Source organism: Lynx rufus, unplaced genomic scaffold (genome assembly GCF_022079265.1).
Source record: "Lynx rufus isolate CCGP_SWC_20201006 ecotype Redwood Valley unplaced genomic scaffold, mLynRuf1.p SCAF_14, whole genome shotgun sequence".
Taxonomy (NCBI): Eukaryota; Metazoa; Chordata; class Mammalia; order Carnivora; family Felidae; genus Lynx; species Lynx rufus.
This window is the reverse complement of record NW_025814828.1, coordinates 6,037,779-6,062,404: the sequence shown is the minus strand read 5'-3', so window position 1 is coordinate 6,062,404 and position 24,626 is coordinate 6,037,779. Positions and strand designations below refer to the sequence as shown.

Sequence of the window (24,626 nt, the reverse complement as noted above, 5' to 3'; positions counted from 1 at the left end):
AAAGCTACAAGAAATAGTCACTGCACCATGAAAAGTTGTCTCAAGTTGCTCTTGCTACAAGTCCTTGATAATTTCTCCCAGCCATTCACAAGTGGTTTTCTAAAGAGCTAAGCGAGCATATGGAGACGCTGCACTAGACATTCCATTCCATGGATGCTTTTGTGGCTCTGTGCTCTGAAGAAGCCATTTGGTAGCGATGAATTAGTTATTGATTAGAAGGCACAGTGGATTGTTGAAATCCAGTTAACAGTCCCTCTCAAAGGGTTCTGGATCATCATATTGTAAGTCTAAGTAAACACTTGGCAGAATATACTGCTGAATGTTCTGAGAATCACTGTCCCTGTGAATTTTTTATTTTTATTTTTATTTAAAAAAAATTTTTTTTAACGTTTATTTATTTTTGAGGCAGAGAGAGACAGAGCATGAACGGGGGAGGGTCAGAGAGAGAGGGAGACACAGAATCTGAAACAGGCTCCAGGCTCTGAGCAGTCAGCACAGAGCCCGACGCGGGGCTCGAACTCACATACCGCGAGATCGTGACCTGAGCCGAAGTCGGACGCTTAACCGACTGAGCCACCCAGGCACCCCTGTCCCTGTGAATTTAATGTTCATTGAACTTATTGTGAAGTATTGGGAAAATGGATACATTCTAGTGGAGAGACGCAATTGGTTTAGGTTTTGATGAATGGATTTATGATGAAGTGATTATTTTCAGCAGTGATGCTAAATATATAAACCCTTCAAATGTAGTCTAGAAGCCTGTAAATTTGCATGAGAAGCTCATATTTTTACAAAGGACTGTGAAAGACAAATGTAAACTGTATTTATATTAGCAGAAAACCATTTATTTGCTACAAGCAATTAGTTATTTAAGCATTCAGTCATTGGGGAGACATTTTGCTTTAGGGGTTTTGTTAGGTATGAGCTTCAGAGGAGGAAAGTTACTTGAATAAAGCTGAGAGTTCCAATTTGGAGTAGTCAATCTCTCCATGTAATGAGAATATTTTAAAATATAAAAATATACTGCGATCCACAGAGGACTCAAACTATAACATCTAGCTTAGTTTTGGTCCAAATACTTCATTTTTTTGTGTGTTATGAAAATTCCATTGAACATCATATTATCTATGGATGAATGGGACACATTGCTCATATTGAGTCAGAGTTCATGTATTTGAATTATAGTTCTCCATCAGCAGAGCCTAAAATGATTTTTATTTTTTAAGTATAATAAGAAAAGTATATGTAAAGAGAAAATGTCGGTGGGTAGTACTTTTTGTGTAGTATGGTCAGTGTTTGTGTTTCACAAAGGATGAGTCATTATATCCAAATTACTCATCCAATAAACCTTTATTGAGTGTTTGATGCATATCAGATGCTAATCTAGGGACTGGGGTCACAGAGATGAATAAGGATGGAGTCTGCCTTTAGACATTTTCGTACTCAAGAGGAGAGAGAAATAGGCAATTTTCAAACATTTGGTAGGTGCCAAATGGAGATATATGGAAAGATCTGGGGTTGGTAACTTTCTTGGATTCTGGAGTCTAGAGATGCTTCTAGAATAGAATAGTTTGGAAGAATGAGTAGGCCTTAGCCAGGCAATGATAGAGACGAACTTGTGGCAAAGGAGGAGAGGAAAGTGTGGCAGATTATTCCAGGCAGAGGGATAGCACGTGTAAGAGGCTGGAGGTTACAGAGAGTATGATGTTTTAGAAAGATCGAAGTTCACTTCTGTAGTTCACAAGTGGGAAAAAGCTAGGAGCCAGTTCGTGTGTTGCTGGAGTGTGATAGGTTAGATTATTTTTCTAGACATATTCGTTCTCTCCCTTTGCTTTCATTGGGGGGAACATACCTGCCCATGCTCTTGGCATTGGGATTGGCCTATGACTTCTTTGGCCAATGGAATAATGGCAGACGTGATGTAATGAGGCTTGAAAGACAAGCTCAAGCTAGCTCACTCCCAGATTTGTAAACATGCCCAGCTGAAATCAGCAGAGGCACCTTCCTGAATCCAGTCTAGATCAGCCGAACTCCAGCCAACCCACAGACTTGTGAGCTAGTAAATGCTTATTATCGCATGCTGCTGAAATCTTGTGTTTGCTTGTTATATAGGAGAAGCTGACTAGAATATCTGAACACTGATTTGTAATTCAGGCAGTCACTTGGTTATTTGTTTTCCATTAACATATTAAATTCCATACTGTAAAGATAACATATTTAATATCATCTATAAATGACATAATGAATGATGGTAGAATGAATAATGTATTGACAAAAGGGAAAAATGAGTACATTAATATAATATGCTGAAGTTGTAATGCAAGTAACCACAAATAATACCGTTAGAATGCAAAATAAGACTTTTATTCATTGGTGTATTCATTCAACATTAATTGATAAAAAAAGTACCATGTATCCAACACTGTTGGGATCTAGGAAGACAGCAGTGGGGAAAACATTTTCCTGTTTTCATGAAGATTATAATAGAGGATCCAGAGGTTTGTAGTGAGAATTTTGTAGGGATTGAAGGAAATTTCTCCAAATAAAAACTCAGTGGATTGGACTCTCCTCTCTGGCCCCGTGCTCTCTTGCCCATGTGTTCCCACTACCATGCTTTTTAGGAATGACCAGTTGTTCTTACTTTTCCACAGATTGAGACAAGAAAAAAATATGAAGAGAGAGATTTTGGGTGCCCCAAATTATATTCTCATGTCTAGAAGTATCCTGAGATTCTGGAAGCAATTTCCAATGGAAGCTGTGAAAATTTCTTTCTGGGAGATATTTAGGCAATGGGTATGAAAATTATCTTGGGGAAAGGTTTTATGTTTAGCTCTACCACATAGGGCTTGGAGAGCAGAACCGAATGACTCCACAGCCTCAAGATTTTCTCATTGGTCTTTGCAAAATGACTATCTATGGGCAGGATTTTGTTTTCCATTTTTAGTGCAGCTGGCTCTAAATTGGAGGTCATTAATGCATTGTTTAATGTGTATTCCATTGTGGCAGCTAGTCTGCTTTCAGAAATAAGCTGAAAAAATAATCAATTTCTAAAAATATCCTCTAAGCCCAATTGCTTTTGGCATGTCGGCTCCAGGCAGGCTTTCTTATGGAAAGTTGAACGAGCTGCTGGATATTTTTGTAGAGCTGTTCTCGGTTGTAGTCATCACCGCACTGACAACCGTCTGTGTCAATCTGTTTATTCTTTCCCATTTTGTTCAAGGGGAATGAAAATAAATGGGCAGAACCAGCTCATTCTAGGGAAGTAGAAATGAAATGCAGTAGAGACATAGATCTTCAAGAATGAGTCATGACATGCAAGCCACTCTTTTTTTACAAAGTCAGTGAGTTGTCTGTTTCACAACATGGGCAAAAAGCAACATTAATGAACCTGATTAAAAGAAAATTCTTACTTATTAAAAAAATATTTTTAATGTTTATTTTTGAGAGAGATGGACAGAGCGCGAGCAGGGGAGAGGCAGAGAGAGGGAGACACAGAATATGAAGCAGGCTCCAGGCTCTGAGCTGTCAGTACAGAGCCTGATGCGGGGCTCAACCCACAAACTGTGAGATCATGACCTGAGCCGAAGTCTTAACCGACTGACCCACCCAGGTGCCCCCAAAATTCTTATTTTTTTATCACCACCAACTGTGGGACAAATGCCAGGTTGATTCTGATGTCACGCCCTGAGAAGGACACAGCTTTACTTCTTTGACATTTCTGCTGAAACGTGTGCAACCTGAATTAATCACGAGGAAGCATCAGGCCAACCCAAATTGAGAGCATCCTAAAAAACAACAGTCCTGTACTTTTGGAAAATGCCAATGCCATTCAAGGCAAATAAAATAGACATGAAAAGTAAACACAATGTAGATCAGAGAAAAAAAATTTCCATACAGAATACTATTGGGAAAATTGCAGAAATCTGAATATGGCAATAATAATATATCAGTATTAAATTTCTTCAATTTGATAATCATGCTCTTCTCAGAAAACACACTTTGAAGTGTTTAGGGACAGGGGTAGGGTCAGCAAATTACTTTCAAACAGATGATTCAGAAAACATGCAGATAATAAGCAAATGGGGCAAAATGTTTTCATCTGGTGAATTTCCTCAGGTTATATGGAAATACTTTCTAGACTTCCTGTGATTCTTCTGTAAGTTTGAAAGTCTTTTAGAAAAGAAGTTAAGAATTACTTAGCAAAAATTCTTAATGTTTCAAAAGGCTGTGACAGCATAAGTGACTAAGAAATCCTTTACCCCACAGTCTGATATGTAATCAGGATGAACTTTAATTCTGTTGGCGTGAAGTCACTGGTAAAAATGACCTTAAAAAAAGAACTTTCTTAATAAATAATTGCCTAACCTTAGTTAATATTTAACATTTTACATTTATTTATTTTTGAGAAACAGAGTGAGACAAAGCGTGAGCGGGGGAGGGGCAGAGAGAGAAGGAGACACAGAATCCGAAGCAGGCTTCAGGCTTTGAGCAAGCGGTCGACACAGAGCCCGATGCAGGGCTCGAACCCACGAACTGTGACATCATGACCTGAGCCGAAGTCGGACGCTCAACTGACTGAGCCACCCAGGCGCCCCCCCCCCAATTTTTTTAATGTTTATTTATTTTTTAGAGAGACAGAATATGAGCAGGGGAGGGGCAGAGAGAGAGACACACACAGAATCGGAAGCAGGCTCCAGGCTCTGAGCTGTCAGCATAGAGCCCGACGCGGGGCTCAAACTCACCAACTGCGAGATCATGACCTGAGCCAAAGTCAGAGCTTAACTGACCAAGCCATCCAGGCACTCCAACCTTAGTTAATATTTAAGAAATGTTTTGTCTGGACAATAATGATTTTAAATTTAAAAAAATCAAACAATTAAAATAAGTAATAGCTAATATTAGTTTTTAAAAAATCAATTTTATTTTCAACTAAGAGTAATAAGATTGATGATGAGTTGGTCAATGTCTAGATGGTTGGAATTCCTAATGTGGCAGACGATCTTAACCAGTAACATCCCCATCTTTCCCTTCTGTTTACACTTGACTTGGCTGTTACCGGATTGTTCTTTTTCTGTTGTTGAAATGATTGCATTTTTAAAAAAGTTGTTTTGACTAAATTAATTAACTATTAGCCAATTTAGTAATCTTCAAGTTAGTAATATGTATGAATTTCCTATGCATTTAGTCATGACTGGAGACATTATGTCTTTTTAAAAAATCAAATGTATCTTTTTAGGTAAAAGAGAACCTTAAGGTTTTTAAAACACATCCATAAATATTTCTTCTTTACAACACTTAAACCAACCACGTTGGAAATGATGATGCAGAAGGACAAACATATTGTAAAGGAATGCCTACTTGAATGGGGTCATTCTTTTACAAAATAGAGATAAATAAAATCTTTTCTGTCAATCTTGATGCCAGAAAGTCTCAAAGGCGAATGTCATTTGCCTCCAAGAAAGGGTAATGCTGATGCTTCGCGGTATTTACCAGAACAAACTTCCCAGGTTGTTAAATTACTGAAGCATCTCTGGATGAGTTGGTAATAGCCACTGTTCCGGCTCTCAGGTGCCCTCCCTACTTCACACCTTGCCCTGGTGTCTTCTCAGGGTGCCTCAGACTACCTAAAATCTAACCACTGAAGAGTTGCAGCTGGGCATAACAGCCAACCCCCAAGACCGAAGTGGCATCCAATCTAATGGGTTGGTGCCACTGTTAAATATCTTGAATGTGATGCCTGTCTACAGTGAGTCCCTATTCACCTCGGGAAATGGAGCAAGATGAGAAATAAACTGTCAGAAGGGAAGAGTTAAATTAAAGCTTTAACTTAAATATTTGAATGACACAGGTCTCCAAGAGACTTTTTTTCTTTAGAACCAGCGTGGAGGATGGATTGTTGACAGCCAGTGGATTTAGACAGTCGGAGACCCAGTGTCTCCTTAGGGGTGGGTAGGGCAATATTATTATCAAGAAAGAGAAAAGCAGCCACTGCAGCTGGCAATCAGCCTGACATTCACAGCTGAGTCCTGGTATGCTTTTGTTGAACAGAAACAATTTCATAGAATACCAGCATAAGACAAGGCCACTCCACAAACGCAATGGTCAAGAAAATACAAAAACAAAAAAAAGACTACTCTGCCATCAGGTCTGAACATAGGCAAAAATATATTCTTTGAATCACAAAAAGAATCAAACATCCCACTTTCTTGGTTAATATGAGCGACCACTTATTTTTATTTTTATTTTTTTTACTAATTACAGTTTCAATCTCACGTCCTGTCTTCTAGATGAGATTCATCAAGATACCCAAGTTCCTCTGCTGACAGCATCTAATTCAAAGCAAAGCCCCACTTTCTTGAATCCTCCCCCAAATCTCTTACCACAGTCCAGTATTCTATAATGCCTTTTCTAACACCTTCTTACTGAGATGTACATGGGTTCCCAAGATGTATGTTCTTTCTGGTTGTTATGAATCCATAAACCCAACTGAATTATCTACAGTTGTGCTCCTCTCCGGTCTTTGGAAGACATTGATGGTATCATGGTCCTGTAATGCCTCAGAACACTTTCTTAGAGACCTTTTGGGGGGAAAAATCAAGTATAAAAATTATTTTCCAATCACCATGTGACTAAGAGATTCTTTTTTTTTTTTTAATTTTTTTTTCAACGTTTTTTATTTATTTTTGGGACAGAGAGAGACAGAGCATGAACGGGGGAGGGGCAGAGAGAGAGGGAGACGCAGAATCGGAAACAGGCTCCAGGCTCCGAGCCGTCAGCCCAGAGCCCAACGCGGGGCTCGAACTCACGGACCGCGAGATCGTGACCTGGCTGAAGTCGGACGCTCAACCGACTGCGCCACCCAGGCGCCCCAAGTGATTCTTAAGAGAATGGCTTCTAGCCACTGAGAATCAGAAAAAATGAAGTTCGCTGACCACTGGCTTATAAGTGTGGCTTAGGCAATATAGAGGATTTGGGGATTTCTGATCCCTCTAGGCTGTTACTCCAGGTGGTTGTAGGGAAACAAAAGATATGGATTCTTTCCCTACCTCTTTATTATTTACATTATTTTAGCCAATAAATAATGGTAGAAATTAGATATATAAGAAACAAGTTTTGATTTCTTATGAACGTTATAGAAAAATACACACCAAACAATATTAAAAAGTAGTAATTGGTGACATTCTGCTGGGTGTTTGGTGTGCAAACAAATCATTTTCGTAGTATTTATGTAAGCATAAACGCACTAAGAAGACATAGTAGAAATAACATTTGAAGTTTATCTAAAGAGACTAAATCCGAAGTTAGTTTACATGAAAACATTGTAATAAAAATGCAAACAAGCAAACCTGGGAAATTAGGCTGACGCTTTGAAATGATAATTGTATAATGCTCTTAACTAGTCATTAACGCGGAGCATTTTGGAACAACTACTTGCGTTAAAAATATCCTGCTTACCCTACATATTTAGAAAATAATGAAGTTGCGGTCGATGGCATTTTAAAATGGGAAGCAACCTAAGCATGCCCTAGTATTGCAAATTATAAACTGAGGCATGGATAGATCTGCTAGACGAGACCCTGGGGTCTACTCTACTGGTCTTTCCGCTTTGCCAGTGTGCAAACATTTCCTTGAAAGGATGTGTTTCACTAATTCACATGGATCTTTTCCTCAGTTGGCCCACACTGTCAAAACTTCTGATATATTTGACTTTAATATGAATTGATTGTCTAGACCAGACTTTCTCAACCTTGGCAGTACAAATTCTCCCTCATGATGCTGATGGGGGTGGGGGTCGGGGGTGTGAGCCACAGCTCCCAGTCAGCCACATGATCATGAGCATCAACAACAGATCACTTAAAACCATTCTGTACCTGGGGTGCCCGGGTGGCTCAGTCAGCTGGGCGACCGACTTCGGCTCAAGTCATGATCCCACGGTTTGTGGGTTCGAGCCCCGCGTCGGGCTCTGTGCTGGTGGCTCAGAGCCTGAAGCCTGCTTCACATTCTGTGTCTCCCTCTCTCTCTGCCCCTCCCCTGCTCACGCTCTGGGCCTGTCTCTCAATAATAAATTAATGTTAAAAAAAATAAAAAAAAAAATTCTGTACTCAAGTAGCCATTCTGTTTTTCACATTAGGTACACTACTGAATACATTACACAACATAAACCATACTTTACTATAAAATAAGCTTTGTGTGAGATGATCTTTCACAACTGTAGGCTAATTTAAGTGTTCTCAGCAGTTTAAGGTAGGCCGGGTAAGCTGTGATGTTCAATGGTTTAGGTATATTATATGTATTATTGACCTAGGATATTTTTGACTTATGATGGGCTTATTGGGACTTAACCCCCACTGTAAGTTGAGGAAGACCTGTATTGATGTGTCGGGCTGGATCATTCTTTGTTGGGAAGGGGATGCTGTTGTGCGCGTTATATGATGTTTAGTAGGGTCCACACTCTAGATGCCAGGAGTAGCCCCAAATGTCCCCTGGTTGGGTGGGGAACCCAACAAAGTGTCTAGACTATCTCCACATCACACACCTCAGTGCAGTTATGTCCCCAGGACTTCGGCCTTCCATGAAGGCTTGCAGGGGGGAAAATTGGTTGTGTGTTCATAGCTTTTCTTCAGACTCTTGTAAAAGAGTCTTCCTGGTCTCATTCTCCTCAATCATTCCATTTTGGAGGCAAGCGTGGAAGACCTGTTTGTCGGATTTGTGGATGACACAAAGGTGAGACATACACAGGGTAGCAGAATCAGGCTACAGACTGCTTCCTGTGGCAGCTAGGTGATCCTAGTCTTGGCTGCTAAGGGATCTTGGCGTCTTAGTCAACAACAATGCATCTGTAAAATGTTGGTAAATTTAGCCCCTACCGCATGGGGTTGTTACAGAGATCAAGCGATTTAATACTTGTGACAGGCTCAGTACCTGTCCCTGAAGAAGTACTATACAAAAATTTGCTAAACTAGAAAAAAATCCTCAAATAATTGGCAAAAACCTGATGAAATGTAACAGGGAAATGCAGGTTTCCTACTGAGTTTAAACATAGAACATGTTCAGGGAGTGTTGGGTTAATAGAGAAGGTCATGAGAAAAGGACCTGAGGAATTCAGTTGTGCTTACACCTAAGATAGTCTGTCCTCTAGGCAAATCTAGTGGGTCGTTGTCCCACTTTTTCTGCCCGTATCAAGCCATTCATGGGGTGCTGTGGGGTCCACTTTAAAGTCAGACACTACTAAGCTAAGAAATGCTGAGGGGTGGTAGATGTTGCCGAAAGGAACCCGAGCACTGTGTCATCTGGAGAAGTGCTGAATGGATTGGGGCTTTTAATCTAAAGAATATGTAGCGGGACCAGTGACAGATGTTGTCCATGATTTGAAAGGCTGACATTTGGCTATAAGAGGAGATGTAGTCCTTGTGGCTCCAGGAGGGTCAACTGGGAGTTTTGCTTGAAAGTTACATGGAGCCAAAGCATAAGAGACTCTTAAAAACTGAGAACAAACTGAGGGTTGATGGGGGGTGGGAGGGAGGGGAGGGTGGGTGATGGGTATTGAGGAGGGCACCTTTTGGGATGAGCACTGGGTGTTGTATGGAAACCAATTTGTCAATAAATTTCATATATAAAAAAAAATAAATGTTTGGTAGAATTTTCCTGTGGGGGAAAAAAAAAAAAAGAAAGTTACATGGATACATTTTTTTTGGATTCATCATAAGGAGACTTTCTAACAATGAGCTTCATCTCAGTAGAATAGGCTGTGTTGTGGGATGGAATGTGTACCCAGCCACAATCATATGGGAGAAAGGGTTGGGAGTTGAGATTATATAGATTCCTGTTTTGACTGGGTCCTAGGATATCTGCCAATAGTAGGATCCAATTGATCTATAAATGCTAAATTAAAAAGTAGAATTTTTATATGGTCAAAATGTCAGAGTTTATAGTGAAACAATATAGTCCTTAACTCTGGTCCTCCCTATTCACAGGCCCATTCTTAATTATTTCTGCTTTTACTACCTAATTACTCTGTGTCTAAAACAATAGTTTTAGATTCCTCCTTCAACACATAGGAAATTTAGACACTGTCTGCTGGCTTTTTTCTGTGAGGGTTGATAATATACTTCACCTTCTCCCTGTCCTCACTACTTCTTGTACATCTTCCCAATTCTGGTACATCTTTCTTGTACGTCAGTTCTTGTACATCTTTTCAATTCTTCACTAATCTTAGTTTGTTGTATTAGTTATCTAGATAATCTAGTGCTGTTTAACAAATTACCACAAACTCTGCATCTTATTAAAAGCACACATATATTAAGGCTTCCTACTGGAAGACCCCAACCCAATTTGGATAAAATGCAGCTTCTTGTTCATAGTTCTGGTATGGGGCTAGAAAACCACACTTGTAGCAAGTTCCTGGAAGTTGCTATGTTTTTTTTTTTAATGTTTATTTATTTTTGACAGAGAGAGATGGAGGATGGGCGGGGGAGGGGCAGAGAGAGAGAGGGAGACACAGAATCTGAAGCAGGCTCCAGGCTCCGAGCCGTCAGCACAGAGACTGATGCGGGGCTCGAACCCACAGACTGCGAGATCATGACCTGAGCCGAAGTCGGACGCTCAACCAACTAAGCCACCCAGGCGCCCCTGGAAGTTGCTATGGTTTGAACAGCAAGGCCTTGTAGTAAAGAGGAGGGCACAGACATGTGTGAGTGGACCTGGGAGCAAGTAGACAAGTGACAGAACAGTCTTTATGCTCTGTCATGTAGCTGGTTTGTTGGATGAATTGGTTTCAGAAGGATGCTCATAGAATCCAACTTCATTTATCTCTGGTTCTTGCCTTTCAACTGTCCCGTGTTGAGTCTCTTCTCATTCCTGATGATCCTATCGCTCTTCATTGAGCAGATATAAATTCAGGCATTACAGTCGAGTAGCAAAATTGTAATCTCTCAGCTGAATGAAAGCATCCTCTCAACCCCAGCCTGATATTGAGTAGACTCAGCCTGCCTCAGCTTGCCGCACAGGGGCAGTGGGTTAGGGTCTCCTACATTACTGGTTCCAGCTTTTACCTTCCCCCTCATTGTCCATCACTCTGGCCTTCTCAGACCTCATCACGTCCATAGGCTCTTCTTTCTACCGGGAGAGACCCCCTGTTTGTTCTCACTCCATCCTTCTGCCTCAGCCAGTTGATCCCTTGCTAGGATAAAAGTCCCAGTGTCCCCCTGGAACTTCCTTTCTTCTTATGAGTAGGTGCCATTGTTTCTTGGATCTTAACTTTTTTTTCTTCTTGGTTCACTGACATATTTTGTGATAGCTAATCCCTGGTTAAGAAGGGTTGCATGGGGGCACCTGAGTGGCTCAGCCGGTTGAGTGTCAGCTGAGCCACCAGTTCAGCTCAGATCATGACCTCACGGTTTGTGAGTTTGAGCCCCGCATTGGGCTTTCCACTGTCAGTGGGAAGCCCGCTTTGGATCCCCTGTCTCCCTCTCTCTCTGCCTCTCCCCTGTCTCTATCTCTCAAAAATAAATAAACATTTCAAAAATTAAAAAAAAATAAGGTTTGCAAGGGTGATAAATTATCTGTGTTCTTGCAAGTCTGAAATTTCTTGTTTTTACACTTCATCACTAGTTTGCATAAATATTAGGTTTTTAGTCAGAACTTTGAAGACATTACTCCTTGTTTTTAACATGCCATATTAGATCATCACTTCTAGAATTTCTCATAGAAGTGCAGGATGATCATTTTATTCAATCTCTTCAGTACTGCATGGGCCCCTTCAATTCTGGGAAACTTTAGAAAATTACTTCTTTGAAATATTCTCCTATTTTCTCTGTTATTTGTTAGGAATTTCTATTAGTTTCATCTTCTGGATTGATCTTATCATTTTGGCTATCATGTTTTTAATTTTCCAGCATTCTCCTGTTTTCTGATTTTAAAAAAACGTGTTTCTTTCTTATGGGAAGGATTTTGATTTTTTGTTTTGGATGCAATGTCTTCTTAAATGTGTTTCAGCATGTTAATTTGATATTTTTCTGTTTAATACCCCCCCCCCCACTTATCCCCATTTCTGTTGTGTCCAGTGTTTCTGTTGATCTTAGTGTTTCTGTTTCACAATCCAGGCTTTCCTTAAATGCTTCATGATTCTTCCTCAACCCCTTATGCAATAGAAAGGAGGTTGAAGGCTTCATGCCTTGAAGAGACTTACTGGCTGACAGGCCTTAATTTGGGTTCGTAGGTGTTCCAGTGCTAGAGTTTTGATACTTTTCCTAGCTGATCGAATTCTTTGTTTATTCAATTTTGTTGGAGGAGAACTCTCTCTCTCTCTTACCTCAGAAATGATATGTTTGGCTACATACTGCTCTGACCATAGAGTGTGTGTATGTGTGTGTGTGGTATATGTGAGAGGGAAAAGGTGAGTGTCTGCACAAGCATGTGTGTGCGTGTGTGCACGTGCAAGCATATGTGCACGTATATACATGTATGAGAGAATGTGTGTGCGCATGTGAGAGTACGTGCATGTTCTTATTCTACTGTTCTGCCTACAGACCTTCCCAGTCTGTACAGAACATTCCAGCGTTCCTGCTTTTCCCTGCTTCTGGACTTGCATCTTCAGCTGCACCGTAGCATCCCTGTTGGGACTGTCCTCACTGCTATGGCTGTGGCTCGCCTGTCTCCTGCATTATCATGCCATCTACAGATGTCAGCTCTGTCTTCTACCTTGTCTGTGTGGCTAAATGTGCTGTCTATATTTAGAGCAGTGGTTCTTAACCAGGGGCAGGGGTGCCCTAGGGGATACTTGACAGTGTCTGGAGAGATTTTTGGATTGTTCTAATTGAGGGTGAGGGGAAGGTGCTCCTGGCATGTCGTGGGTGGAGGTCAGGGGTGCTGCTATACGTCCCGAAAGGCACAGGTCAGCCCCACGATGTAGAATTACCCAGCCCCAGCTGTCAGTGGTGCTGTGCTGGAGAAACCCTCATCTAGAATCTTGTTGAAATTGCACATCTGTTAATAACTTCATGCCATAAAATTTTTGTTGTCATGGATTTGTTATTTTAATCACTCATTTACCATCAAGTTAAAAAGCCTTAAGAGAGAGATGATATAAAATATGTGCTAAGTGTGCACTCTTGAACTGGACGCCTATGAGCTATGTTGTTAATTATTCTTGTTTATATTTCTAAAAAGAGGCTCAGAGTTCCCAAAGATTACAAGTAATATAGTGGCTTTGTCTTAAATATATTTAATGGACCAAGAAAGACTTGGTAAATTGCTGTTTTCCAAAAATTCCTTATTTCCATTCTCGTTCTTCTTACTCACATGGTATAAGGCTGAGACTTCTTGTGTATATCAGTATGGAAAACGACAGTGTGAAGTATGTCAGATAGAAAACTCATTTGAAATGCATTGTAGCCAGGCCACCCAAGGGGAAAAAAGTACCTTTGCAAAAATATACTTATTCCAAACAACATTTCGCGTATTTTTTTCATTTCCATGAAGAAATTTGAACACGATCACATAGCATTTGTAATTGGAGGCATTTGACCTGTAATTTCCTTTTTTTATTTAACTGCCAAGCTGTATATTTTTTTCATTCCATGTTACTCCACAGAGATCAACTTAGCCCTACATTTTTCACGTGCACTAAGCTCTTGCTGCATTGTACATTCAGGGCTCAGAATGATACAACCGCAAGCAAAGTGGAGTTCTGAGAGCCTCGTTGTCACAGTTGCTGGAAGGGAAATTCCCTCTGTGATGTCTCCTGTTTGGAACATCTGTTTCATGTTTCTCTGGCATTTGGCAAGATAACATAATAAGGTGGCAGGAGGCAGGAAAAATATGCCGCAATAAAAACGTCCTAAAAAGACACTTAGTTCTATTTATTGCTTCACAGAACATGGCTGAAGGCAGGAAGAGAAGTTAAGATTAGTGTCGATGCAAAAGGTCAGAGCAGGACAGTAAGACTGGTTTACTTACTGCTGTTTGAATTTGGTTTTGTGCCGTGGACGGAGTGAAGTGTGGGAAGACGGCACACTTGTAGTTTGTTTGAAGTTTTCACTGTACCACAAAGTGGTTAACGAACGGAGAGGGGGTGCCTGGGTGGCTCCGTTGGCTGAGCGCCCGACTTGGCTCAGGTCATGATCTGCCGGTTCAGGAGTTTGAGCCCCACCTTGGGCTCGGCTACCGTCAGCCTGTCAGCGCAGAGCCTGTTTCAGATCCTCTGTCCCCCTCTCTCTACCCCTCCCCAGCTTGTGCTCTCCCCCACAAAATAAATATTAAAAAAAGAAGAAGAAGAAGAAGAAGAAGAAGAAGAAGAAGACGACGACGACGAAGAAGACGAAGACGAAGACGAACACAGAGAGAAGGAGTCCAGACCAGGAGCTTTGTTTCTGTGGCAGGTCAATTTCTGCATTTCTGCCTCTGGGTCCCAGAAGTGAAGTCGAGGCCCACAGTCAGTTGACTCTTGTCACCGTGGTGGGTATACGTCCAGAAGTATGGCCATACGCTCATCACTGGGAGGAGAGAGACAAAGCAGGTATCCACTCTAATAAAAGACTCGCTGACAGGCATGAATTATTATTATTTTTCCAGGTTTCCTGAGATACCATTAACATGTAACACTGTGTAAGTGTAAGGTGTACAAACTTAAATTGATTTGATGCACTTACGTGTTGCAGTCTGATAACCCCCGTAGTGTTAACAAACATCTCCATCGTTACCATTTCTTGTTGGTGCTGAGAACTTTTAAGACCTACTCTCTTAGCAAGTATAGTTAACTTTGGTAACAGTGCCCAACAGGCCTAAGTTAAAAAGAACCATCATAAATTAAAATGTCCAGAAATGATAGGTATGTTTTAACTAGTCAGCTTGGGTCGTTTGAGCAAAGCTGAGACAGGTTTGCTGATCACTCACAGTGAGGGCACTCTGGGTGAGTGCTTTGGAAGAAAACTAGGTCTTCAGGGGGAAAAGTGTCACTGCCATAAGTAGGAAATGGTGCACAAAAATGCATAGCAACAGAGCACCTTGATTTACTGATTTTTCTGAGACAAACTGTGGCTTTTTCAGTTATGAAAGAAGCCTCTTCCAGAATATCTGGGCCTGGAAATGTGAAACTGGTTATGAAGTCTCTTCTGGCTTACATTTCACAAAGAATGAGCCTGAGATGCAGGGTTATGTACATGCAGTGGGTCCGAGTCACCACAGAGGAGCCCTGAACGTACGAAACCCAAATCTTTTATAATGACCAGTAAGCTAGTCTGCCCAGACTTTGCTCCACAGGGAAACCCAATCTTTGTCTTCTGAGGCTGTTCACGGTGCAACACCCTTGAGCAGAGAGTCCAGAACAAAAGCTGTCAGTGCTGATGCTGGCAGGATGTGCCGAAATTTGAGAGAGACCCATGCAGAACTGTGTCCCATTCCAATTTGCTTGTTGGCACACTTGTGGTTTGTTTGAAGTTTTCACTGTTCCACAAAGTGGTTAACGAACAATTTTCTGTATGTTTCATTGCATGCATTTCTCTATGGTGTATACTCAGGGATGGAAATGCTGAGTTCCATGTGCACACATTTTCTTCAGCTTTGCTAGATAATGCCGCTTATCCTCCAAGGTAGTTGTAACATTTTGTCTTCCTGCCAATGGGATATGAAAAGTCCGTTTATTCACAGTTGCTGAAAATGCAAAGCAACCAACCTATTTTTCAGTAGGTGAGTAGGTACATAAACTGGTTCATCGACACAATGGAATATTATTCAGCGATACAAAGAAATGAGCTACGAAGCCAGAAAAGACACAGAGGGAGCTTCAGTGCATATTGCGAAGTGAAAGCTGATCTGAAAAGACTGCGTGATTCCAACTGCCTGACATTCTGCAAAAGGCAAAACTACAGAGACATTAAAAAGTCAGTAGTTGCCAGGGGTGGGGCGGGGGAAGGGATGGATAGGTGGATCGCAGAGCAATGTCAGGGCAGCAAAACTATTCTGTGTGATATTATAATGGTGAATATGTGACACTGCATTTGTCAAAACTCATAGAATGTACACCACAAAGAGTGAACTCTAGTGTAAACTACAAAATTTCATTAAGGGGAGTCTGGGTGACTCAGTCGGTTAATCATCCGACTTCAGCTCAGGTCATGATCTGACAGTTTGTGTCTTTGAGCCCGTGTGGGGCTCTGTGCTGATAGCTCCCTGGAGCCTGCTTCCGATTCTGTGTCTCCCTCTCTCTGTCTGCCCCTCCTTTGCTTGTGCTCTGTCTCTCTCCCTGTCTCTCAAAAATAAATAAACATTAAAAAAAATTAAAAACAAAAACCAATTCCCTTGGTCAGCCTCAGAGGGACATCTAGCTTGCTTACGGTGTTGGGCTTCTACCCCTGCATTCCAGGGGGGCTTTGTGCATTCACCGAGGTAAGTATGCAGAAGTCCTCAGCCCTGTGACAGGTGCATAGTAAAGCTTTAGAATGCCTACCATTATTGTTAGATTTTTGTTGATCATTCTCCTCCTCTTCTTCTTCCTGTGTTGTCTTTTCACAGTGAATTCTAGTGCCTCGCCTATCCCATAAGAGGAATGGACAAATGAAGGTGGTTTGAAATCTGTCTGTCCTCTCATGTACAGAGAACAAACCAAGGAGAACACACATACGTTTCTCAGTGGGTCTCTCCTCTATCACTCGGTTTACACCCTGCTCCTTTCTATGATGCCTGGGTTGATTGTACCTGGAGGCATGTCCCACGGGCTAACAATAAGACAATTATAATTATTCACCTAAACCTTCTTACCCTGAGGGGGATGGAGACGGCAAAGAATATCTGGAGAAGCAGTGTCTCCTGGGTAGCCCCTGTGAGGACTGGAGGAGGGTCGGGGTAGAAAGCCATGCTGTTCCTCTTAGGAGCTCTCCAGTGAGACGATGCTTCTCCAGCCCTCTGTGCTGAAGGAACGGGATTTACTTGTTGGTTTTCTTTTTCACTTTCCAATCCACCTCATGACCTCCCCTCAAAGACTGATAACATTTGGACTGGTGTGCACACTGTTCAAGGAGACAAGAACGCATGATGGGATGTTGTGACAATGTCCATTCCTGTAAAATACTCTAAACATTTACTGCCACTTTCTATGTTTGCCTCATCGTGGCCTGGGAAAAAACATTTGTGGGCAGCTTTTAGACCAGACTCTTTGAGTAGCAGTGTGCTAAATGGCGAACATAATCACCAAGTCCTGGCTATTCCTTGACCTAGTTCACTGATGTGATGACCTAGAATGTTTATGCACCCACCTGTTCATACAACAAACACTTATCGACAACTCACTATATTACTATCATTGCGATTGTATAAGCTTGGAGACAGAATGAACAATTCTGAAGAAAAATCCCTGCTTTGGTGACCTTTAGTGCCAAGCCCTGCAGGAGAGAGTTTATAAAGTATTATATGAAGTTCAAGGTGAGAGTGACCACAGCATTGTCGTTCAGCAAATGTGGAGGGTCCACTCTGTGCTAAGCACCACGGGGACAAGACGCTGTTGTGCTCTCTGCCGTGAGGGAATTTAACTTCTAATGGGGTCAGTGGGTTGAGGGTGGGTCTGTCCCTGAGGGCAGAACTGGGTAAGTTCTGTAAATACTGAGAGCTGCAGTTACATAGAGCACTGAAGGTTTCTGCCATGTTACTAACGTGGAGAATGGAGATGTTTGATCTGCTATCTCAGAGATAACAAGGGAGATGTCAGCCCCAATGCCAAATGGGCCGGGGACAGTAGGGAGAGATTCTGGACCCCAGGGAAGAATGGCACTGGAAGGAGAAGATGGCAAGTACACAGTATGTTTTGGAAATGGATGGAGTGCCCGTGTGGCCAGAATTGGGTAAATGGCAGTACGGAGCATGGTGTTGGGAAGTGGGATGGGCTGATACTCTGGGTTCAGATGTGGGTGAGCCTGAAAGCCGTGGGCTGTGTTGTATCATCCACGACAGCCAGACCTGGTTCTTGAGCATATGAAGTGAGAGCGACAAGGGTGCTGATGCCCAGGCTGTTGTGTCTTCCAAGAGGATGGTGAGGGCCAGCGGGAAGGCGGAGGAGGTGATGAGGAAGAACTGGCAGGGCCCCCCTGGGAGAGGACTTTCCCGGTGTTCTCCAGTTTGAAGAACAGCTTCTCAAGAATGCAGCTGGCAGACCAGACGTTCGGGGAGAGATTTTGAATAGAAGCGATGGTACCGATGGGCATTTGGGAATGGGTCAGTGACTCAGTAGAACAGTGAAAAGTGGCACCGCTGGCTGTGGTGTTACAGTCCTGCCCTGTCATTCATAAGAGCTGTGCTGCAAAAAGCAAGGAGGGCAGTGCTGATCAGCTGCGGGCTGGAGACCCATAGCAGCCTAAGTCCTCAATGTGAAATCACAGGACTTTATACATGAGCACGACCCGAGACCCTCTTCCAACAATAAACAGGGAGGAGGAGTCTGCTGATGCCCTAGGAGGCAAGGGCAGACCTTGAGACATTTGGGTGACACCACGCAAATGCTCCCGTGCGTCTGAAACAGCTTTCCTTAACCCTTTTCCTGCTTCCCTTAACCCTCCTCACACCTCTGCTTATACTCACCTCGTTAGTTAAACTCTTTGAAGTTACCCCTTCAAATATGTCTCTCTCCTGCTGCTATCCTGACCACAGCCTTAGCCTGCTCAGCAGTCAGTCTGGCTTGCTCTGCATGAGATCACAATGCCTTTAAATGACATCCCCTGCTTTTATTTCGTGTTGTTTATTTTATTTTTTAATCGCTTCTCGGCCTTTTGGCTAAGATCAAGTGTATTTTATTTTTTTCCAAGAAATACCAATCTAGCACTCCTAACTTTATTTATTTATTTATTTTTTAATTGACATCCAAGTCCGTTAGCATATAGTGCAATAATGATTTCAGGAGTAGATTCCTCAATGCCCCTTACCCATTTAGCCCATCCCCGACCCCCCATCCAGCAACACTCAGTTTGTTCTCTATATTTAAGAGTCTCCTTTGTTTTGTCCCTCTCCTTGTTTTTATATTCTTTTTGCTTCCCTTCCCTTATGTTCACCTGTTTTGTATCTTAATGTCCTCATATGAGTGAAATCATATATTTGTCTTTCTCTGTCGAAATTCACTTAGCATAATACCCTCTAGTTCCATCCACATACTTGCAAATAGCATGATTTCATTTTTTTGATTGCTGAGTAATACTCCATTGTGTGTGTGTGTGTGTGTGTGTGTGTGTGTGTGTGTGTACACAGACACATACATACACATACATACCACATCTTCTTTATCCGTTCATCCATCGATGGACATTTGGGCTCTTTCCATACTTTGGCTATCATTGATAGTGCTGTTCTACACATTGGGGTGCATGTGGCCCTTCGAAACAGCACACCTGTATCCTTTGGGTAAATAGTAGTGCAATTGCTGGGTCGTAGGGTAGTTCTGTTTTTAATTTTTTGAGGGACGTCCATACTGTTTTCCAGAGTGGCTGCACCAGCTTGCGTTCCCACCAACAATGCAAAAGAGATCCTCTTTCTCCGCATCCTCGCCAACACCTGTTTTTGCCTGAGTTGTTAACGTTAGCCGTTCTGACAGGTGTGAGGTGGTATCTCATTGTGGTTTTGATTTGTATTTCCCTGATGATGAGTGATGTTGAGCATTTTTTCATGTGTTGGTTGGCCATCTGGATGTCTTCTTTGGAGAAGTGTCTGTTCGTTTCTTTGCCCATTTCTTCACTGGATTATTTGTTTTTGGTGTGTTGAGTTGTATAAGTTCTTTTTTTTTTTTAATGTTTGTTTGTTTGTTTATTTTTGAGAGAGAGAGAACACAAGCAGGGGAGGGCAGAGAGAGAAACACAGAATGTGAAACAGGCTCCAGGCTCTGAGCTGTCAGCACAGAGCCCAATGTGGGGCTTGAACTCACAAGCCATGAGATCATGACCTAAGTCAAAGTCAGCTGCTAAACTGACCAAGCCACCCAGGCAGCCCCATTAAGTTCTTTATAGATTTTGGATACTGACCCTTTATCTGATATGTCATTTGCAAATATCTTCTCCCATTCCATTAGCTGCCTTTTAGTTTTGCTGATTGTTTCCTTTTCTGTGCAGAAGGTTTTTATTTTGATGACGTCCCAATAGTCCATTTTTACTTTGGTTTCCCTTGCCTCTAGAGATGTATTGAATAAGAAGTTGCTGTGGCCGAGGTGAAAGAGGTTTTTGCCTGCTTTCTCCTCTAGAATTTGGATGGCTTCCTGTCTTACGTTTAGGTCTTTCATCCATTTTGAGTTTATTTTTGTGTGTGGGGTAAGAAAGTGGTCCAGGTTCATTCTTCTGCATGTCGTTGTCCAGTTTTCCCAGCACCACTTGCTGAAGAGACTGTCTTTATTCCACTGAATATTCTTTCCTTCTTTGTCAAAGATAAGTTGGCCATACACTTGTGGGTCCTTTTCTGGGTTGTCTATTCTGTTACATTGATCTATGTGTCTGTTTTTGTGCCAGTACCATGCTGTCTTGATGATTACAGCGTTGTAATACGGTTTGAAGTCCAAGATTGTGATGCCTCCAGCTTCGGGTTTCTTTTTCAGAACTCCTTTGGCTATTTGGGTTTTTTTCTGGTTCCACACAAATTTTAGGATTGTTTGTTCTAGCTCTGTGAAGAATGCTGGTATTATTTTGATAGGGATTACATTGACTATGTAGATTGCTTTGGGTAGTATTGACATTTTAACAATATTTGTTCTTCCTATCCAGGAGCATGGAATATTCTTCCATTTTTTTTGTGTGTGTCTTCTTCAATTTCTTTCGTAAGCTTTCTATAATTTTCAGTGTACAGATTTTTTACCTCTTTGGTTAGGTTTATTTCTAGGTATTTTATGGTTTGGGGTGTAATTGTAAATGGGATCAATTCCTTGATTTCTCTTTCTGTCGCTTCATTGTTGGTGTATACGAATGCAATCGATTTCTGTGCATTGATTTTATATCCTGTGACTTTGCTGAATTCATGGATCAGTTTTAGCAGTTATTTTGTGGAATCTTTTGGGTTTTCCATATAGAGTATCATGTCATCTGTGAAGAGTGAAAGTTTGACTTCCTGCTTGCTGATTTGGATGCCTTTTATTCCTTTGTGTTGTTTTATTGCTGAGGTTAAAACTTCCAATACTGTGGTGAATAACAGTGGCGAGAGTCTGTTATCCCTGTCTTGTTCTTGACCTCAGGGGGAAAACTCTCTCTTTTTCCTCATTGGGGATGATGTTAGGGTGGGTCTTTTCATATATGGCTTTTATGATCTCGAAGTATGATCCTTCTATCTCTACTTTCTTAAGAGTTTTTATCAAGAAACAATGCTATATTTTGTCAAATGCTTTCTCTGCATCTATTGAGAGGATCATATGGTTCTTGTCTTTTCTTTTATTGATGTGATGTATCACATTGATTGTTTTGCAGATGTTGAACCAGCCCTGCATCCCAGGTTTAAATCCCACTTGGTCGTGGTGAGTAATTCTTTTAATGTATTGTTGGATCCGATTGGCTGGTATCTTGTTGAGGATTTTTGCATCCATGTTCATCAGGGAAATTGGTCTGTAGTTCTCCTTTTTAGTGTGGTCTTTGTCTGGTTTTGGAATCAAGGTAATGCTGGCTTCATAGAAAGAATTTGGAAGTTTTCCTTCCATTTCTATTTTTTAGAACAGCTTCAAAAGAATAGGTGTTATTTGGTAAATGTTTGGTAGAATTCCCCTGGAAAGACATCTGGTCTTGGACTCTTGTTTTTTGGGAGATTTTTGATTACTAATTTGATTTCTTTACTGATTATGGGTCTGTTCAAATTTTCTATTTCTTTTTTTTTCCTTTTTTCCTGTTTCAGTTTTGGTAGTGTATATGTTTCTAGGAATTTGTCCGTTTCTTCCAGATTGCCCGATTTGTTGGTGTATAATTGCTCATAATATTCTCTTATTTTTGTTTGTATTTCTGCAGTATTGATTGTGATCTCTCCTCTTTCATTCTTGATTTTATTTATTTGGATCCTTTCCTTTTTCTTTTTGATCAAACTGGCTAGGAGTTTATCAATTTTTTAAATTCTTTCAAAGAACCAGCTCCTTGTTTCATTGATCTTTTGTACTGGTGTTTTTTCGTTTTTTTTTTTTTTTTTGTTTGTTTGTTTTTTTCCTGATAGCATTGATTTCTGCTCTCATCTTTATTATTTCCTGCCTTCTGCTGGTTTGGGGTTTTATTTGCTGTTATTTTTCCAGGTCTTTAATTTTATTTATTTATTTAGTTTTGAGAGCGAGAGAGAGAGAGAGAGACAGACAGACAGACAGACAGACAGACACAGAGCGTGAACAGGGGAGGGGCAGAGAGAGAGGGAGACACAGAATCTGAAGCAGGCTCCAGGCTCTGAGCTGTCAGCACAGAGCCCAACGTGGGTCTTAAACCCACAAACTATGAGATCATGAGGTGAGCTGAAATCAGATGCTTAACTGACTGAATCACCAGGTGCACCTTTCCAGCTCTTTAAGGGGTAAGGTTAGGTGGTGCATCTGAGACCTTTCTTCCTTCTCTAGGGAGGCCTGGATTGCTATATACTTCCCTGTTATGACCACCTTTGTTATGTCCCAAAGGTTTTAGGCTGTTGTGACATCACCTGCTTTTAAAGGTGAGTAGAGGAGGACTCATTATCATGGTTGAGAAGGACTTTTGAGGAAGGTAGGAGGGAGTCCAGGCAGGTATGATCTTGTAGTCCTGGTAAAAGTGAGCTAGAAGAGGTTTGAACACTAAGGTAAAGAAGTGATCCTATTAGAATAGGTATCTAAGCCCCAGCACTTATGTGGCCTTTCTTGTGTCAGGCACTGTTGTAAGTAGTTTACATGTTTACACTCCTTAAATCTCCATGAGATAGGTGACAGTACTATGCCCATATTACTGAGAGAACTGAAAAACAACAGAGAGGTTGTATGGTTGCCCAAGATCACACAGGTAGGCAGTGGCAGAGCAGGAGTTTAAATCTGCTGTTTATTCTGGCGTCCCATTGCTCAATTTAAGCGACATTAAACTTCTCGGCAGAAAATGTCTAATATTGGGGTGCCTGGGTGGCTCAGTCGGTTGAGCGTCTGACTTCAGCTCAGTTGATGATCTCATGGCTCGTGAGTTTGAGCCCCGCGTTGGGCTTTGTGCTGATGGCTCGGAGCCTGGGGCCTGCTTCAGATTCTGTGTCTCCCTCTCTCTCTGCCCCTAACCCACTCACATTCTGTCTCTGTCTCTCTCAAAAATAAATAAACATTAAAAAAAAAAAAAGAAAATGTCTAATATTAATCAAGTATAATTTTTTTTAATAGGAAAAGAAATGATAGGGAATGGTAGGGCAGAATGAAAGTTTAAGAGTGAGAACAGAAAATTTTGGAGGAATTTGAATTAAAACTGCGTTTATCATTTCTGGTTAGTTCCTGAGTGTTATGCAATGTCTTCACAAGTAGAACAGGACCTTGACCTCTAAAAAATAAGAGCTTATAGAGTTTAACCAGGTATGGGTGTTTTATTGACCTACTGGGACTTCACTTGGAAGGAATAGCCACATTCCTTCTACTCTGCTTCTCAGAATCTGGGTTCCATGGAGACCTAGTTTTCCAGTGTGCCACTTTTCTGGGACGAGGTAATGTCTGCACACTAGAACCAAAAAGCATAAATCAGTAGAACTTGAGGTTTAACAAATCACACATCCCCTTTCTACTCCTACTTTGGGATGTGGCAGTTGTGACTGTAACATGAGATTCGTAGGTGCTAAGGTTTGGGTGAGTGGAGGGGCAGGAAGTCTGCAGAGGTGACAAGGCTGATCTTGTGAATTTCAGCAGGCGTTATAAAGAGTTTCTAGAATGCTGCAGTCATTAACAATACATTTGGTTAATGTTAGCCTTCATGGGGAGAGGTTGAATGTAGGCAAATCTTGAATTCTTTTTCTTTATTTTTTCAGTGTGAATTGACACAGGCATCAAAGGAAATAGCACGTAAAAGAAACAGCACAGAGTTCCCCACTGATTTTCTACAACAGTAAGTAGTATGGTGTAGTTTCTCAGAGCCCAGAAGAATTGTGTCTTTGTTGAAGAGTTGTTCTTCACCATGACGCCCTTGCTATGGGTCGTTAAGAATATGACATACAAACTGAGCAGTCAGGAGATGTTGTGTTCTCAACCTCGAGAAGATTTTCTGAGAGAAAAGTCAGTACTTGGGTATGCATGTGTCTGTATAAAAAGAACCATTTTGTTCTTATTCTTTTTTTTTCTTACTAGCATATTATATTCATTTTTCTTATTGTCTATTTTATATACAGACACTAGCTGTGAACAAAATGGCTTCTATTATACGTATAATATCTATATTATCATTTGTTATTTGAGAAGTCTGGATGTAATCTGGATTTAAATGGAAGGCGTTGTACAGATGAAATTGTAAGTCAAGCCCTGGAAAACTTCAGCTATGCAAAAGAAATTCATATAATTGTCTTTTCAAATTATGCTTAAATTTGATTAACAGCTCTCTAAAAATGTATTCTATTTTAGAACCACATCAGACAAGCTCTTTTACGATGTATCTGAGCTTACAAAGCATAAATCAGATTGTAGACCACTTGAGCACGTGGGTATATGGGAGTAAAATGTAAACTGTTTC

The 24,626-nt window shown here is 41.2% G+C and overlaps 1 long non-coding RNA gene across 2 annotated transcripts in view; it reads left to right on the top strand.

Moving 5' to 3' along the window:
• The window catches only part of LOC124509634 (uncharacterized), a 175,370-nt gene extending 151,362 nt beyond the window's left edge, over nucleotides 1-24,008 (top strand). For both annotated transcript variants that reach the window (XR_006961470.1, XR_006961471.1), the window contains exon 4: nucleotides 23,932-24,008. This is a non-coding gene — a long non-coding RNA (uncharacterized LOC124509634). The remainder of the gene's footprint in view (nucleotides 1-23,931) is intronic.
• Nucleotides 24,009-24,626: the final 618 nt, after the last annotated feature.